Source organism: Peromyscus californicus, unplaced genomic scaffold (genome assembly GCF_007827085.1).
Source record: "Peromyscus californicus insignis strain IS unplaced genomic scaffold, ASM782708v3 Scaffold_14__1_contigs__length_90479793_seg_2, whole genome shotgun sequence".
Taxonomy (NCBI): domain Eukaryota; kingdom Metazoa; phylum Chordata; class Mammalia; order Rodentia; family Cricetidae; genus Peromyscus; species Peromyscus californicus.
Genome location: NW_026294436.1, coordinates 19,844,620 through 19,863,739, shown reverse-complemented (window position 1 = coordinate 19,863,739; position 19,120 = coordinate 19,844,620). Strand labels below are relative to the sequence as shown.

At 50.4% G+C, this 19,120-nt stretch overlaps 1 protein-coding gene across 16 annotated transcripts in view; it reads right to left on the bottom strand.

Moving 5' to 3' along the window:
* The window catches only part of Plekha6 (pleckstrin homology domain containing A6), a 141,873-nt gene that overhangs the window by 66,438 nt on the left and 56,315 nt on the right, over positions 1-19,120 (bottom strand). Inside the window, exon 1 of one of the 16 annotated variants that reach the window (XM_052736959.1) lies at positions 10,199-10,488. The exons of the other annotated variants lie outside the window; for them this stretch is intronic. The gene's annotated coding sequence lies outside the window, so the exon portion shown is untranslated. Of the gene's footprint in view, positions 1-10,198; positions 10,489-19,120 lie in introns of those variants that run through there. 16 annotated transcript variants of the gene reach the window in all.

Sequence of the window (19,120 nt, the reverse complement as noted above, 5' to 3'; positions counted from 1 at the left end):
AGTGTCATGGGCTGCTGCTTAACATACCCATCCTAAGCCTCCTGCTGCAATTGGACTGCTCTGGGATGCACCACGGGACCCGTGAGCACACCCTCTGGAAAAAGCATGACTTGTCTAAAGATGAACTGGTTTCCCCGCACCAGAAATTCTCAGAACAAAGACTGAGCTCCTACACTTAGTTTCTTTCTCTCCTTCCACCCCAAACTTCCACTCCGGCTAAGCTCAGAGGTCAGCCCGGGAAGGACTCACGAGGGCAGAGCTTCTTCCTCCCTCAGCTGAGAGAGAAAAATCTGCTTCCCTCGTGAGCCAGAGCGATGCTGGGAGCCAGGTGCCCCATGGTACTAAGGACAAGTTCATCCCTCTCTGGCCTCCATTTCTTCGGCAGTATAAAGGTCCTAGGCTCACTGACCCACTACACCATACTTCTGACAACACCAGCCACACAGATGATGGCCATCACCAGCTCAGGCTCCCAGGGGCTATCGGTCCACCCGAAAGGAAGAAACAGAAATTCAGCCTCTCTACATGGCTCACTGTGATTTGGGTATTGTTGAAATTCAAAATGACCTGTGATCCTTTGAAGGTTTGAACTATCAGCCTTCCAAGGTCTGTTAGTTCAGAGAAGAGAGAAAAGAGACTATCTTGGCCTGGGCCCTTCTGAAGGCCTCCTCCACCTCATAGCCCCCTCCTGACTTGCCCAAACCTCCACGCCTTTCTTACGGCCCACAGTCGGCTGTGGGTGGGAAAGGGAACTCTAGCAGAGTGTTCTCTGCCGCTTCTGGAACAGTCAAAGGAAGGTGTTTTGTCCTCTTTGCTGTTTCTTCAGATGAAGGGCTACAGCCAGTGAGAAATGGTTCCGAATCCCCGGGCCCAAATCCTCACCTTCAGAGGCAGGATGATTTGAATACATTATGTCCATGTATGGAGATGTCCAAAAAATTCTCATGCAAGATTACTTAGGGACATGAAAACTCCCCAAGCCAAATCCATGTAGGAGTAGAGACCAATCCACCTTGTAGAACTTACCCCATCACAGCATCCACAGTCACCATGGTAACAGCCATGCTCCTGAAACCTGGCACCATTAACTTGGTGACACAGGGTAGGCACTTGATCTCACCTGGCCTACGTTCCTCCCTGGGAGCGAAGACCACAGTTGAGAGAGAAAGAGACCACTCCACTTTCAAATGATTCTACTGGTAACATGTCCACAAAAGGGAAACTCTCCCATCTTCTCCTCCTGTAGACTGCCCACAGGGATAAAATTCTTCCCTGCACTAAGGGACGGGAGAGAACCAGCACCCAAAGAGCAACAACAGCTAGCCCAACATGACAGCCCAGGACAGCCTAAGATGACAGCCAAGACAGCCTAACACAACCCAAGATGACAGCCCAAGATAGCCCCAAGACAGCCCAAGACAACCCAAGACAGCCCAAGGCAGCCCCAAGACAGCTCCAAGGCAGCTCCAAGACAGCCCAAGATGACAGCCCAAGACAGCCCAAGGCAGCCTAAGACAACCGGCCTCTTGATTCATTTGTTCCAGGGTCCAATCATTTCTGACAGTGAGATCTGAGAAACACTGTAAGCTTCTATAACTAAACCTTCAAGATGTAAGCTGTTTTTTGAGTAGTTTTACTAACTTGGGCCCAGAAGTCACAACTAGTACAGGGGCACAGAGTGGAAAGTATCCAGCGTCTCCTCTAGACTTGGCACAAAAGGCTGATCTGAGGACAGAATAGAAGCAATTGGGAAGGGAACGGCAAAGGAGGAGGAAGATGGCAAAGGTCAGAAAACAGGTGGGCTGACTTGTGAGGTACAGAAAAGTGTCAGGGAAGCTCCGGAGAGAGCTGGCAACCGCAGACATCGGTATGGCTATAAAGGTAAGCTGAAGTCCCTACAGAAAGTGACAGATAGGTCACTGATACTCAAAAGACTCTGGGCTGGCTGCCAGTAAGTGGCACAACTTGGAGGTGCAGTCCCAGAGGGCAGCATTATTGGGGAGAGAACAAGTCTAGCATCCTGAGTCCTCTGAGTCTCTGAGTCTCACAATTCTCCCAGGCCACAGGGCCCAATCTGCCCATCTAGTCTTCTTTAGGGATGTCTATTTTTCTGCTACCAGCTCCATGATCCAAAAACCCCTATGAGGAGATCTCTACCGCTCTTTTCTATTCTGCAATTGGCTGGAACAGACATTCTTTGTTCCTATAGCAACTAACTTACCATCTTTCCTACTGAGTCTCTTCCTAGTGAGAGACACAGTCCAGCCCATACCCTCTCTAGATCAGCTACGCCTTACACTGCTTAAAGTTCCCTGACAGCAGGCTCCTTTGCATAGAGAAATACCATGAACACAGGGACCTAAATATTCAGAGTTCAACACTTGCCAGATCTAGAGTAATCCGGAGATAGGACTGGCCATCTGACAGCCCTGAGAAGGTAGGTGAGGAAGGTTACCCGTGCTATGGCCCCCTGTACCACTGCCCAAACAACAGAGCAGTGTCCATCTTTCCAGTGAAGTGTTAAAAGCATGCTGTGCCATCACCAGATTGAATTAGCACTTCCTCTGACTGTTTTTCTTCACATCACTAATGAAGACCAGCGAGACCCTCTAATTGAATTCCCTCCATTTCAATCCCTCTCATGCTTCTCTGGGAATAGTGATGCTTGCAAACGCCTCTACAGATGGCCCTACTCCATGCAAGACTTCTCCAGACAGGGCACATTAGTAGTTCTGCACAGAGCTGTTTCCCCTGCCGATGGCTCTTCTCTCATTACCCGTGACCTCGCTTGTTCCTGGCTCTCACAGCCCCACAGAGCCAGCTGGTTTCTTCTCATAAGCCACAAACTGAGCTCAACTTTGGCCTCTCTTCTGAGCTTTTTACCTACCGGGATCCCAGAGTCAATGTATAAACGGACAAACGATGCCTATCAGAAACTGCCTTCCCAATGGGGGAAGATGCCAAGCCAGGGATGCCCATCTCACCCTCAACAATCTCCCACTCGTATCCAGAGAGACACTATTCACACCACTCATATCCAGAGAGATACTATTCACACCACAGAGGAAGATGCCCAGCTCCCTGACAGATAGACCTGGGTTGGAATCACAGCTCAGATCCTTACCAACCAAACGTCATTATGCAGAGTCCTAATTCCCTCTCAGCCCCTGCTTCCTCATCTGTGAAATGGGGAGATTAGTTCCGACCTAGAAGATTACACAAGGCAGTATACAGTCACAATGCCTTCACAAACACCTGAGACAAGGCTTTTTCCTAATACAGCTGGCAGTGAACGCCAACCAGACTTGAACCTATTTGGCAACAAACCATGACCTGACCTGGCCCGAGTCTCCTTACAGCCTCTATCCCACTTCTGTGACTCTTGAGATCAGTATTGCCACAGATACAATAAAACGACTGTGGAGGACATGCCTTTAGTCCTAGCACTTGGGAGGCAGAGGCAGGCAGATATCTCTGAGTTCGAAGCTAACCTGGTCTACAGTGAGTTCCAGGATAGCTAGGACAACACAGAGAAACCCTGTCTCAAAAAACAAACAAACAAACAAGCAAAACAACTGGGAAGCTAATCCAGATTGCTGAGGTTTTATATAGTATAGAATATGTGCTGTACCTATCACCCTAAAACCCACAGGCCCTGCAGAGGTCACATAATGAAGCGGGGAGCTATGTAAACCTCTTCTCTAAGCCCTTCCCCCCAGACAGAGACTTCAGGGCAATCATCGGAGTTATTTAAGCTAAAGATGCTGACAGCCATCTGCCTTATCACCAACCTGGAGAGGGTCTCTGGGTTCCTGGGACCTGGGGCTGGCTCTCTGGAATTCAAGTTGGCATGGGGTTGGGGAGAAGAATCAAAGCCCAGCCCTTGACAAAAGCCTGCTGCTTGTCTACCCTGAGCAGAGCTGGCAGAGGCAATGTGATGCTGTTATTTGGTCGAGCCTCAGGTATAGACATGCCTGAAGATTCCAGACATGCCTCCCAGCTCCCCACCTCGTTGGGCATCCAGTGCTCTCTCCACCTTCCCACGGCCTCATCTGAACTGTTTGTACCCTATGGGCATCCCCGGGGGATAAATGGCCCCAATATGGCAAATACTGAGGAAAGGGGGATCTGAGCTTGTGGGAACTTGGACCAATAGGAGGAAGGGGTTCTGAGCATGAGGAGGTGCTGAAGATGGGGTGTTCCCCAGGTGAGTGGGGACCAAACATGCCAACATCCAGTGGAACAGGTTTGGCACGTTTCTCCTGATGCCATCTCATGGCCCCAGGAGATTTTTATATGGGAAGCCAGCCCTAGTCAATAGCAGCACGGAGTGTTGGGCAATTCCTCTACTCAAATCTCTTGGCTCTAGTCACACATTTTAGGGACTTTCTCATGACTAGTATGTGATTAGCTTTCTTAGAGACCCAGTCACCCCAGTGGGCTTCCCAGTTCTGATCCTGGATCTGTCCAATACCTAGCTCCATCCTGCTACCCCAAGCCACCCTCTCAAGAGACATAATCATTGGACAGATGACCTGAATTTTAACTCTGGCAGCATACACTCCTTGTAGAACAGTGAAGTCTTCCTGAAGTCCCTAAGGAGGACCCACTGTCTATCACATGGAGAACTACGTTAACAGTGGGGTGGTGGCGATCAAATTCAGTTCCCTTACTATGCAGAAGAAGCATCCAAAGCCAGGAGGAGGGCTGAGCTGCTTGACATCATGTATGAGTTAGAGACTACGCTAGCTGCGGAGCCTCAGATACCAAGGCAAAGCTTAGAGAACTAAGGCAGGCCCTTGCTGACCTTTGCATTCAGAAGAAGCCATGCTGGATGGCTCACACATCTGCCTTCCTAGCTTGAGTATCTTTGAAAAAATTCTTATCTCCAAGAATATGGCTAGACTCTGACTCTATATCCTAGACCTATTCAAAGGCGGGGAAATCTTTATCAGCCAAACTTGGTGCTGTATGCCTGTACCCCAGCCATTATAGTGGAAAGTAAGAGGATCACAAGTTCAAGGCCTCCCTAAGCTACATATCCAGTTCAAGGTCAGTCTGAGTAGCATCGTAAGAGCCTATCTCAAAATCAAAACTAGTCTGGGCATCTGGAGAGATAGTTAAGAGCACATACTGCTCTGGCAGGAAAATTGAGTTCCGTTCCCAGCATCCATGTCATGTGGCTCATCACTATCTGTAACACCCTCTTCTGGACTCTAAAAGCACCTGCACTCATGTGCACACATCCACACACAGAAACACTCACATACATAGACTTCAAAAATTTTTTTTTGTTTTAAGTATCTGGGAATAGATGGATCACCATGGTGGAGCACTTTCCTAGCAGGAGGAAGGCCCTGGGCTCAACCCCAGCAAGGGGCTGGGAATCCTTAACCAAAAGTGCTTTTTAATTTGTTTTGTCATTTTGAGTCAGGCTCTCACTGTGCATCTCTGCCTGGCTTGAACTCACTGTGCAGACCAGGCTGGCCTCCAGCTCCCAGAGCACCACCTGCCTCTGTCTTCCAAGTGCAGAGACTAAAGGCGTGCGCCACCACACTCGGCTCGCATGAAAGTCTTTGTGAAGAAAGCCACCAATAGACGTGGCCAGAGATGAGTTAAGCAAAGTGCCCGTTGCCATCACTGGCCTTCCTCCTGAGACAGGCCCTGGCAGGCTCTACTGTGTACTCTCAAGTGGCTGAGATCTTTCATGTGCGATTCTTGGATCCCTTCCCATTTCGTGCCCCCCACGTCAGCTTCCTGGAGTGGAGCCCACAGCATCTGCCAGAAGCTCCAGGTTTAGGCTTTCCCATATCACCATTCCAGAGAACCTGTGGAGCACGGACTCTCTGGCCCTTGGGACCCGAGCCCTGGGTACCTCAGGCAGCTCACCATACCTGTCTGTACCCCAGAAGAACTTGTCTACCGCATACTCCCCCAACTTCATAACCTTCCTAATTTAGGAACTTCAACTGCTTTTTAGGACTAGAAGAGCCTGACCTTGTGCTTCTGAAGAAGGGCCCAAGGATGTACCCCCAAAAAAGAGCACCTGGTTCAATTTCCAGGGTGGTTCCAACTTAGTCTCCCCCAACATTTCTGCTCCTACAAGTCCACACACATGTTTGGAGCAACCACAAGCCTGAGGTTCTGGTAGCTGGGGATCTGCCTGGAGAATCCCACAGATTTGTTGGAATTCCAGGCCTAAATCCTTAGAAGGTGGGCAATTCAGATACTCTAACGCCTACGGGAGCCTCAAGTTTGGAAGTAGAGTTTCAGTCTATAGTCAAGAGCTCAAGAAAAGCTGAGGGTTCAGGACTGGGAACTGAGCTTTGTAAATGTCCTTTCTCTGGACCACTAAAGAGATGTTTCTACATGATTGACACTGGGCACCAAGACCCCAGGTGCAGGGCAGACTTACGCTGTTCCCAAAATACAATCCACAAATCCCCTCGGTGAGTCCCAAGGATAGATGATGTCATCGTTTCCAAAAGTCGGCTGTGTGAACCGGAGCTGCAAGGCCCAGTCCGTAGCTTGGAAAGGAAAGTCTCCATTTGTGTCATGCAGGACGTGGAAGAGCTGACATTGGCCAGTGGCCTTGTTCTGGAGAGGAGACCTCCTTCAGCTTGGGAATGGGGAAGCCAAAACTCAGTTTGAGCTCAGCAGGCCTGAGGGCCACAGGGAAAGGGACTGGACTAGGATCAGAGGCTCAGCCTGCAGGAGGCTGTCCGACAGGGGCCTTATCAGAGGGCCCGCTTAGAGAAAATCCTGGAGGCAAAATTTTTGGATTTCATGGGCCAGTAAAACTTGAAAAATTGAAATTTGAGGAACCAACGTAAGGTTTCCAACTTTCTGTTTTTGCCAAATAAGGAAATTGTAAAGCCCAACTACCATCTATTCTCACCATCCACCCATGAAAAGACAGAAAGCTGTAACCTCGGCGGAATATTTTAACACATCTCCCATCACTAGGAGAAGCCCTTCACACAGAACACATTTTGCCTTCTTAAAAAGAAAAGTACACTCTCCCCACTTTCTGTATTTTATCTTAACTGTCAAAGACCAAAACTTGAAATCTTGGGACTCAAAGGACAGATGACCTTTCCATGTGCGTTTTTAGCTTGAGCCTAAAAGTTAAGAAAAAGACCCTAAACTTTGGAGATCTAGACCTCCCTCTGTGCTGGACATAGGTGGGGTAGAAACCACAAGCATGCCAGCTTGGCCTTTAGGAAGATACCATGCCAACGACAGCACCAGAAAAGGGTTTGGTTATTTTATGAATTAATGTTCACTGAGCCTCCATCTCCATCCGGGATCCCCATGTTTCCGTGAACCCCTGGATTTTATCGTCCTCTTGACTGTTAAAATAAGTCGAAGACAGAAACACAACTTGGCCCAGGTGAAGAATTGAAGACAGTACAGTAGGTTGTGGGCGTGGCAGCGAGCATCACCTCAGCAAAACGCAGGCAGAGGCCTCAGGGGGAGAGGCTTCTCCACCCTATTAAAGCAGCTTCTCCATGTGACTGGGGGGGGGGGGGGGCGGTGAGCAAGCAGAGGAGGGTGCATACAGTATCAAGCTATGATGGGGGATATTCCATCACACTGTGAACCCCAAGTCTGCATTTGCTTTAATTAAATAAAATTAACCTTGGTTCGGGAGGCTGAGTTAGTAACTCGTTAACAAAAGTAATCATAGAGCATCAGAGGGCACCTGGAAGAGAGAGAGACACACCAGAAGATTTGGAGTGGCAAGGCAGAGCGGAAGGGCACTCTCTTTGGGAGATACTAGCAAGGAGAGAAGGCTAGCTAGTTGCTACTCAACCCAGCCTTTGAATTTCAAGTTCTATTTATAATAGAATGATAGAGATTCAGGTAAAGCTACCTTTAGTGGCAGCGGCAGAACCGGTATCTTTGGGAACAGAATTCCCGCTAGGCTGCAGCCAGGATGGCCAAGCCATTGCCAGAGAAGCAGGCCGGTAACTGTGGAGTAGCAATCACTGACTAAAATAGCAGTAGATTAAGGTGCAGCCACTGTGCCAAAGATGAAACCACAAAGCTGAGAGCTGAGAGTGACCAGGGGGACGTGCACCAGCACTGGCACAATGGTTAGGAGCCGGATCTCGAGTCTACTCCTTCCCACTGGCTTACAGGGCGGCAGCAGCACCTTCCAGCTTCTTCCTCATCTGCACTCGGGAACGGGTGCTCCCTGCATTAGACAGAGCTCCTTTCCATCTCTACCCACCCTGCACCTAATGCAGCGCCAGGAGAGGGAGGACTGGGAATGCACGCCCACACTGGCTAGGACAGCAGTGTGGACACAGTGCTGATGCCCGCACTGGCTAGGACAGCAGTGTGGACACAGTGCTGACGCCCGCACTGGCTAGGACAGCAGTGTGGACACAGTGCTGATGCCCACACTGGCTAGGACAGCAGTGTGGACACCCAGTGCTGACGCCCACACTGGCTAGGACAGCAGTGTGGACACACAGTGCTGATGCCCGCACTGGCTAGGACAGCAGTGTGGACACCCAGTGCTGATGCCCGCACTGGTTAGGACAGCAGTGTGGACACAGTGCTGACGCCCACACTGGCTAGGACAGCAGTGTGGACACACAGTGCTGATGCCCGCACTGGCTAGGACAGCAGTGTGGACACCCAGTGCTGATGCCCACACTGGTTAGGACAGCAGTGTGGACACAGTGCTGACGCCCACACTGGCTAGGACAGCAGTGTGGACACACAGTGCTGATGCCCCACACTGGCTAGGACAGCAGTGTGGACACAGTGCTGATGCCCACACTGGCTAGGACAGCAGTGTGGACACAGTGCTGATGCCCACACTGGCTAGGACAGCAGTGTGGACACACAGTGCTGTGAGTCTGAACTGGAAGATTGATACAACCAACGATTGTTACTGCTACCTGTGGGCCAGGACCATACACAGCAGTGTCTACATAGCAGTCAACACTGGAAATTCTATTTAGAAGAAGCTGGTGACACAAATAAGGACATTTCCTTTAAATTCCCATAGCTTTGAAAATAACCACAGCATACACACTGCTAACTACACTGTTAATGAAGAGCAGTGTGTTTGCCCCAGCCTACCCCCACCCAGTTCAATGGCACTGAGTTCATGTGTTCAAAATGCGTTTGCCAGATCCACTCTGCCTATCACATCTATTTCCTCAAAGGCAGCAGGCAACCCTGGTTTGCAGTTCCAGATTACATCTCCACAGGGAGCAGAGATCTCCTGGGTGGTTGCAGCTTTAGAACATCAGAGTTGGGGGTTCCGCTGCACCCTCTCCTATTCCTTTCCAACCATTCCAGGTCTGTCCCTGGCTTTCGTAATGCCAATCTCATCACCCCCCAAATCTGCTTTTCAGAACCCACCTCCATGCTCTTGCTGAGCCCCATTCATTCTGGCCCACCCACCATCCCAGCCGGAGCCCTGCTAAATCTCCTTCCTCGCAGCCTGTGCTGCCCACAAGGTCAGTCACTGCTCAAATGGGCCTTGGCAGCGAACCAAAGCTGCCGGCCATCAGCGACTATAATACTAGGTGGTTCTCCGCGCTCTGCCCCCTTGCAGCTGATAACACACAAACCCGGAGCGGCATTCAACCTGCCCCACCCTCTGCCACCAATCACCTTCCCATCCAAATATCTGTATCCAGGCACGATGCCAGCCCCCACCCACCTAAGGCACCGGCCTCCCTCCCTGCCCTGCATGGAGAAGAAAGTGCTGCCGGCACTTGTCTGTCACAGCTCTGACTCCTCCAGCTGCTTCAAACTAACTGTACGTGGAGAGCGTGCCAGAAGCCACATGGGTGAGTGAGCTGCACCGGAGGGGAACCAAGTGCCTGCCGCACCGAAGCTCACCCAGGGACATGAGTTCACTGGACACTCCAGTACCGACCCACCTCTCTAAAGTCCCTCTGTGATCCCTACCCCAAGCACAGAAATACTCCTATTTCATTCCAGAAATTAGACATCCCCACGGAAGACTCCGAGGATGAGGGATATAGGAGTGTATTTGTTAGGAGGGAAAGAGGGGACATCTGAAAGGGAAAGGGGTGAAAGGGGACTTGTGTCCTTGCTAGGGATGGACACCCCCTGACTGTGACATAATCCTGTCTCTGGTGTTCCCTGAAAGGTTTGGGTAGCCTCAGTCCTTCCTAGCTAAGACCCCCAAGACCCCTAATTTTACCTTCCAGGCTGAGACTCAGAACCCAGCTGAGAGACGCGGAGCGCTGACTGAGGAGGAGAGAAGTGCCCTGGCCGTGGTGGCAGCTGTCACAGCTGCCTTGGCTTCAGCTCCCACGAGAAAGAGAAAGCGCCCTGAAAGGAAGAATCTCCCCAGCCTCCATGCAAGACTCCCGCATCAGCTTGCTCGCTCGCTTGCTCTCCCTCTCCTCCAGGGCTAACTGAAGAAACACTGGCTGAAAACCTGAGAGAAAGTCTCTCGAGAAAGTGGTGTGTGGAATCTGAAGCTGCAGGTTGGCCTGGCCCTACATACACGCCTCTGCTCCTCGGCCTGCCGCCTACTGCCGCCTTCCGGTGCTTCGGGCTTGCTCCAGAGAACCAGACAACCCCCTAGCCGCAGCAGCTCCCGAAAGCAAGCTGAGCAAGCAGAGAGGGAGAGAGAGAGAGAGAGAGAGAGAGAGAGAGAGAGAGAGAGAGAGAGAGAGAGAGAGAGAGAGCCCTGCCAGGCACCATCTGCCACTGCTCTCCCAGCCCCAATCCCCAGCAGCAGCAGCTCAGGTCCAGGTACCCAAGTGGCCACAGCTGTAACGGTGCTCGCCAAACTCCCAGCTTCGGAGCAGAGTTCTGGAGACTTTCTATTTTGTATCAAGGAAGAATGTCCTTTTACGGATCTGGTTCTAGACGTGAGTCTGACAGCACCCTCCTAGGGCCATCCCTTTCCTTGGGTTTGCACACAAAACACAAGCAGGCCGCCACATGAGAACAGCAAAAGACTGTAGCCGTCAGGGTGACAGATGTGGAAGCCAGAAACGAAGTGGCCTGGCAAAGCTGGGGACTGACCTGCAGGCCCAACTCGGCATTCCTGGCTGGCAGAACGGAAAGAGAAGCCTTTAAAGCCAGATACTCTCCTCGCTGATCTGGGGGAGTGGTCCCCTTGACTTCTCTGATTCCGAATCTCTCTGTCTATAAAATGATGTTCGTGATGCCACCTCACAGTAACAGTTCGGTTAGAGCGTGTTTCAGGGAGGGGGTGCGCACTAGACACTCAGTAGCTATCCAGGGTCCCTCCCCATCACAACTCCGCACTTGGCGTTACTGGTTTTCTTCTGACTCAAGAAGAGCCAGGTGCCTCTCTGTTTACCGCTTCTTCAGGGTTGGTTTCATGTTTCTCCATCGGCTTTCGGACGGTCGGTCGGCCTGGTGACCTCCAGAGTCCCCCCGGCACAGTGGTCACCATGCAATGCTTCATGTCTGCCGGGGGAAATCTTTGATCTGCAGGCCAAGGTCACAGGCTCACATTGCAGATTCCCCTGCAGCTGTCTCTCATATCTCCATCTTCAGGCTCCAAGCTTGGTCTCCACGAGTCCAACTTCCTATTGAGCACTGGGGCAGCCGGGCTTCACCTTAAACTCAGCATTGACTTTTAAAGTCAAATGAAGCTTGAGCACCCTCTGATAATATTATAGGGTTGATAACGGCGTGGTCCCCAAGAAATGGTGGGTGAAGGTGGAAGAATTTAGGATTCTACTATTTGAAATAAACAATGGGAGGGGGGTGCCTGGAGATTCCAGGGACTTGTGCATACTAAACAAATAACCTACCCATGAGCTTCATCCCTAGTATTGGATTAAAAATGGTTTATGACTACCAATATGATTGCACTTGCCTAGAGCGGAAGTCAACAAACGCGTTAGGTAAGGGGTAGAGGGCAGACGTTTCGCTCTGGGGCATGGTCTCTGTTACGCCTAATCAGCTCTCCCAATGTGCAAGAGCAGCCAGAGGGACAGAAATGGGTCATCGTGACGTGTCAACCATACTCTCCTTGCGCTCACTTAGGTTTGAATTTCATATAGTTTTTTTTTTTTTTTTAAGATTTATTTATTATGTACAGTGTTCTGTCTGCACATATCCCTGCAGGCCAGAAGAGGGCACCAGATCTCATTACAGATGGTTGTGAGCCACCATGTGGTTGCTGGGAATTGAACTCAGGAACTTTGGAAGAGCAAGCAGTACTCTTAACCTCTGAGCCATCTCTCCAGCCCGAATTTCATATAGTTTTTATGTATACAAAACAATCCTCAAGGGCTGGAGACATGGCTCAGAGGTGAAGACCACTGGCTGCTCTTGGAGAGGACCCGGGTTCAGTTCCCAGCACCCACAGAGCTGCTGACCAAATCATATTCTTATTTTGGTGTTTTTCTGAGCATTTAAAATATAAACACCAGGCCGGGTGGTGGTGGCGCACGCCTTTAATCCCAGCACTCGGGAGGCAGAGCCAGGCGGATCTCTGTGAGTTCGAGGCCAGCCTGGGCTACCAAGTGAGTTCCAGGAAAGGCGCAAAGCTACACAGAGAAACCCTGTCTCGAAAAACCAAAAAATAAAAATAAAAAATAAAATAAATAAAATAAAATATAAACACCATTCTTAGCTTGCAGATGATACAATCATACTTGGCTCACCTGCTCCCCAACTTAGTGCATCTTAGGCACAGGTGATGGCAACCATCTCTAAGAAGGGGGCTGGGGCAGATCTGAGCTAGGCAGGAGGGAGATGGAGATGTGTATGGGCTAACCTTTATTTATTTATTTATTTATTTAATATACAGCATGTATGACTGCAGGCTAGAAGAGGGCACCAGATCTCATTATAGATGGTTGTGAGCCACCATGTGGTTGCTGGGAATCGAACTCAGGACCTCTGGAAGAACAGTCAGTGCTCTCAACCTCTGAGCCATCTCTCCAGCCCCCCCCCCCCTTTTTTGAGAGCAGGTCTACATAGTATTGGGTGGCCTGGAACTTGATATGTAGACCAAGCTCATCTCAAACTCACAGAAATCCACCTGCCTCGACCTCCCAAAGTGCTAGGATTAAAGGCATGTGCCATGAAATCCTTTTCTGAGCCCCCCGAGCACTGTAGCCAATCATCAGTGGGGTCTCATCTGTCTTCTCTCCCTTCCGTCCGTGTCAACAACATCTTTGTAGCCAAACATCGTCCCAACTGCCAGCTCAACCTTGACTTAGTCCGGTCTAGTCTCTCACCCCAACTGTAATCAAGCACAAGACCCACTGGCCCTGAACTCTCGGGGCTGGTTATACCATTCCGCACTCATTCAGCCATTCTCATACAGCCTACATGGACTTGTTGGTTTTTCCTCATTGGCCTGGAACTCACCTATTAAGCTAGGCTGGTTGGTCAGACACGGAGCCCCACAGGGCTCTCCCGATCTGTACTTCCCATAGCTGGGATTACAAGTGTGTATGACCACGAGCAGCTTCCCTCAGCAAGCTTTTCTCCTGTGTGAAGATCACTCACAAAAGAGAGACGAAAAGGTTGGGGATGTAGCTCAGTAAGTAGAGTGCTTGCTTCACACGCACAAAGCCCTGGGTTCAGTTCCTGGTACTGCATAAACGGGGTGTGATGGCACACACTGGTAAGGCCAGCACACACACGATAGTAGCAAGTAGATCAGAAACGAGAGGTCATCTCAGCTATGTAGTGAGTTCAAAGCCAGCCTAGGCTGCCTGAGATTCGGGGGAGGGACCTGCAGCATCTGAAGGAGTGGAACTCTTTGGCATCTCCTCGTCTTCCCTCTGGGCTCCTATACTTGCACGTAGTAGGAGCGCAAAGTTGCTCTGTCTCCATCTCCCATCCTGCTGGAGACAGGGATACAGGGCAAAGACCCACTTAGAAGGGACCCGTGAGATGGCTCAGTGGGAAAGGATGGCCCCCAAAGCTCAATGATCTGAGTTTGATCCCTGGAATCTACATGGTGGACAAAGAGAACCAGCCCCCAAACCTTATCCTCTGACCCACACACATGCACCGTGGGGCATGTGCATGCATGCACACACATAAATGCAAAATATACATACGTTTAATGAAAAGATCCATGTAGGAGAAAAACTGGTTTTTCTGAGATGCAGGCCAGACAGGATCACACAAAAGCCAACACCTTTGGAAAAGATTATCACACAACAACAACAACAACAAAACCAAACAAACATTTATGGAGAAGAAAGATTCAGAGTTGAGAAGAAAGGTGTCAGAGTTGAAATTGGATCCAATAAATTAGGGCTATGCTTTAGATGGGGAAGCCACAAGAAATTTCCTCTAATTCCACCCTCTGGTGCTTTACAAGTGAGGACTCCCACTCCTCAGAAATGGGGGGATTTGAATGACCCCAGAATCACGAGGCAGAAAAAGCAGAGGGAGGACAGTTTGCCTGCTCCAGGTGTGGGGTACAGGACAGCAAGCTCCCAGCTTTGGGAAGGCGTGGCCACAAAGCTTTTTTTTGCTTCTACACATTGCTTCTAGTTCAGGAACCAAGCAGCAAGATTTCCTGAATATGTAACCAAAAGCTTAACGAAAACAGCCAAATATAATAAGAGTTTTCAAGTATACTTTCTAAAACATTCAAAGGATTCTTAAGACAGAATCACTGTGTCTCGGGAACTGAGAACATTTTCTTAGAAGTGTGTGTTGAGGACCATTTTGATGGCTGGTGGGGAAAAGCATTTGCAGCCAAGTCTGCTGAGCTGAGTTCTCTCCCCAGACCCCATGGTGCAGGGAAAGAACTGACACTTAAACATTATTCTCTGACCTCCACACATGTGATACGGCATGTGAGCACACACACACACACACACACACACACACACACACACACACACACATGCACGCACACACTACATTTAAAAAATATAAACAGGGCATTGATGGCATACGCCTTTAATCCCAGCACTCAGAAGGCAGAGCCAGGCAGATCTCTGTGAGTTCGAGGCCAGCCTGGTCTACAGAGCAAGATCCAGGACAGGCTCCAAAACAACACAGAGAAACCCTGTCTTGAAAAACCAATATATATATATATAATTTTTTAAATGTTTTTCATAGGGCTGGGGAAATGGTTCAGCAGGTAAAGTGCTTGCTGCATGAGCATAGGGATCTGAGTTCAGATGACCTGCACCCACATAAAAAAAAAAAAAAAACCTGGGCATTGGAACCTCAGTGCTGGTGTGGTGGGAACAGTGAGGTCTCAGGGCTTTGCTGGCCAGCCAGCATAACCCAAATAACAAGTCCCAACTTCATTGAAAAGCCCTGTTTCGACAACGACGATGACAATGATGATAATGTAGAGAAGTGATTGAAGAATACACAGGACAATGGCCTCTGCCCCCCCCACATGCACTCACAAAGTGATCACATCTGCATACACACCTGCACACAGATGTTCAACACACACACACACACACACACACACACACACACACACACACACACACACACACGTTTAACTGAATAAAGCTGAATGTTATTCCTTTTTCTGCTTCCCAACAGGAAGGCACTCAGGCTATGATGTAAACAGAATTGCTTGTTTCCTTGTCTCCTTACCTCCTCTCACTTGCCCCCACCCCAAGACAGGGTTCACAACATGGAAGAGAGGAATAGCACCCAGGCCCTGGCCAGGTTCTGCCCTCTGGAGGCATCCATTCCTTCCTGGCTTGGGGAAAACAGACCAAAAAACCATCTAGACCCAAGATGCAAGCCTCTCAGACACTGGAGGAGGAACAGCGTGGCCTGTCCCTGGCTGGGCCTTGGCCTTCAGCCTCTGGGGGAGCCTGGCTGCAGGGTTCACAGCAGGCTGTGGCACTCAGGAGTCCAGGAGGCATACCACAGCCCGAGCAGCACAAAAGCAACGTTTACCTGGGTTCTGGCAAGTTCTCTGCCCAGTCCAGCTTTCTGGCAAACATTTGTCTGGCTCAGCCAGGAGGATGGGGAGCAGGATTAGGGATCTTTTGTCCCAGTTCCCAAAAGTCCTAACCCTAGGCACATGGGCTGAAGAGTTCTTGGGTAGGGAAGAAAGGCAAAGTGAAGCGCGGCTGGCCCCCAGCCATGAGCAGTAAATCACTAGCGTGTGGCCTCATGCTGTCTGCGGGGGGTCTTTACAAGCAGAGCCCTTAACTCATTTCCAAACTCTGTCTGCTTCAACTCCTGGATGCTCCTGACTGGGTAACCGGAGCTCTAGGCCTCAATGCTGTAGGGTGGCTAGGGTTCCCATGAGTTCCCCTCCACACTGCCACGCCAGCTGCTGGGAGACATTGGTTGTCTCCACCATGGTGCACCACCTGTAAGACCCAGCACTTCCCAGCTCCCCTGGCTCAGGGACTCTGGACCCTGGGATGCCAGTTTCTCAAGAGAGGAGACCTTAGCCTGGGGTTTGGAGTGCACACAGGAAGTTACGCTGGGGACAGAGGTAGGAGAAGCCTCCTGCTTCTCCCTTCCCTCAGTACCGAGAGGGCTGCAGGACCACAGAAATCGCCAGCGCTCTGCCTGCAGGGCACTCACTCCCAGGTGGCTGTCCTAGAGAACTCACCTGTACTACCCACACGTTGTCTGTGATCTTCTGGGAGAACCATGGGGGTGTCTAATTAAGGAATCAACAACAAATGCAGAAACCCCATTCAAGCTGCCTGCTGACAGCCACCCCGGGGCCTCTCACAGAGAGCTCTCTCCCCCAGCTTCCTGGAAAGGCCCTGTTGTTTGCTGGCCTGCCTGCAGAGAAGTCTCCTGAGCTCCTCCTTCCTATCTGCTGGCACTGGCTTCACACTCCCACAGGGAGCAATTCCTGCAGATCACTTATTAATCAGGCTCCTAGAAATGTGGCTCTGGTAGCCCTACTGGGTGGGTAAGTGAAGGGGTCCAGAGGGACAGCCTTCTGAGAAGATGTTCCCTTGCCTGGCCTCTCTAGATAGATGTTCTAGAGCCCTGTCTGGCCACTTGGGCATCTTGGGGTGAGGACACAGGAAGTGGGGTATCCTCAAGGACACAAGATGGCAGCTATCCCCTCTTACTGAGACCTATTGGAGAAGCAGCACTTGGCTCACCTTGTCCACCTCCACCCCTTGTTTTTCGAGACAGGGTTTCTCTGTGTAGTTTTGGAGGCTGTCCTGGATCTTGCTCTGTAGACCAAGCTGGCCTCAAACTCACAGAAATCCGTCTGCCTCTGCCTCCCGAGTGCTGGGATTAAAGGCGTGCACCACCTCCGCCTGGCCCTATCTCTCTCTTTAAATGGAATGCTCCACTTGCTCTGGGAGCCTGGGAAGAGGAGGGTCCCCATAAAGAGAAGCTTCTTTTTTTTAGAGACTGAGTCTCCCTAATTCCATCCAACACTTGTCCACATCATAAGGAAGGGAAACAGGTCATGAGCAACAACACAGGAGGACACCGGAAAGACTAGACTCTACCGGGCTACCACTCCCCGAGCCTAAGCAGCCAACTGGAAGGAACAGATACCTGCCACTGCCCTGCAGCAACATGGACCCCACGCATGGAGCGAGGCACGTCCAACCCCATTAACCTCGTGCCCTGTGATCTCCCTGAGCCATGTCTCACCTTCTTCCTTGTGTCTTATCTCTTCATGCAGAGGCTTTTACCCACCTAAGTCCCACCTTCCAGTGGGGCCAAGGAGGCAGAGATGCCCGTGCTGACGCCTGGGGTGGGGATGGGGGCACCAAAGGGACAGTGCATAGGCCAGAGCTGGGGACAAGGGACAAGCAGGGCCTTAGGGGACAGATCCGGGGCTTCTAATTCTTCGGGGCTCCAGTTACCCCTAGCCCTCACCCTCCTCACCCTCATGCACCCCCCAGCTTTGCGAGCTCAGCTCAGAACCCGGCATACTCTAGTCCCTTCATGTGTGTTTCTCTCTTGCAGAAAGGAGAGAGTAGCTGGGCAGTGGTGTCTCACACCTTTAACCACAGGGCCAGCCTGGGCTACAGAGTGAGTTCCAGGACAGCCAGGGCTACCCAGAGAGACCCTGTCTGGAAAACCAGAAGAAGGAGAAGGAGAAAGAGGAGAAGGGGAGGGAGGGAAGGAGGGAAGGAAGGAAGGTAGGAAGGAAGGTAGGAAGGAAGGAAGGAAGGAAGGAAGGAAGGAAGGAAGGAAGGTAGGAAGGAAGGTAGGAAGGTAGGAAGGAAGGAAGGTAGGAAGGAAGGTAGGAAGGTAGGAAGGAAGGAAGGAAGGAAGGAAGGAAGGAAGGTAGGAAGGTAGGAAGGAAGGTAGGAAGGTAGGAAGGAAGGAAGGAAGGAAGGAAGGAAGGAAGGAAGGAAGATAGGAAGGTAGGAAGGTAGGAAGGAAGGAAGGAAGGAAGGAAGGAAGGAAGGAAGGTAGGAAGGAAGGTAGGAAGGAAGGAAGGAAGGAAGGAAGGAAGGAAGGAAGGAAGGAAGGTAGGAAGGAAGGTAGGAAGGAAGGAAGGAAGGAAGGAAGGTAGGAAGGAAGGAAGGAAGGAAGGAAGGAAGGTAGGAAGGAAGGAAGGAAGGAAGGAAGGAAGGAAGGAAGGAAGGAAGGAAGGAAGGAAGGAAGGAAGAGTGACTTCTATTTCTAATCACTGGGCCCTGTCCAACCACTTCCGACTATATACAGGACTAACTGGATTTTACAGGCAGCAGGTAGATAACATGAAGTATTTGAAACGGGTCATAGGAGAGAGCTGATTACTCCGCCATTGTGCTTTACAACTAAAGAAATTTCCTCCAGGAGGTTGGAGGTTAATTCCTAATATCATATGCAACTGTCTGGCTCAGAAATTCTCAAACGTTCCCCCTTGCCCCCCACCTGCCATGTCAATATTAATCTCCTTGATTTGAAATCTCAGGCCCGCTTGGTCCCCATTCATCATTTGTTTATTTGGTAGGGTAGTTAGTTGGTTTTTATTTTTACTATTTATTTATTTATTTAGAGACAGGGTCTCACTCTATAGCACTGGCTGTCTTGGAACTCCCTATGTAGACCTAGGAACTCAGAGATCCACCTTCCTCTGCCTCCCCGGTGAAGGGCATATGCCACCAAGTCCGGCCCCGTTTGGTTGTTTTTTTTTTTTGTTTTTTTTTTTTTTTTTTTTTTTGGTTTTTCGAGACAGGGTTTCTCTGTGTAG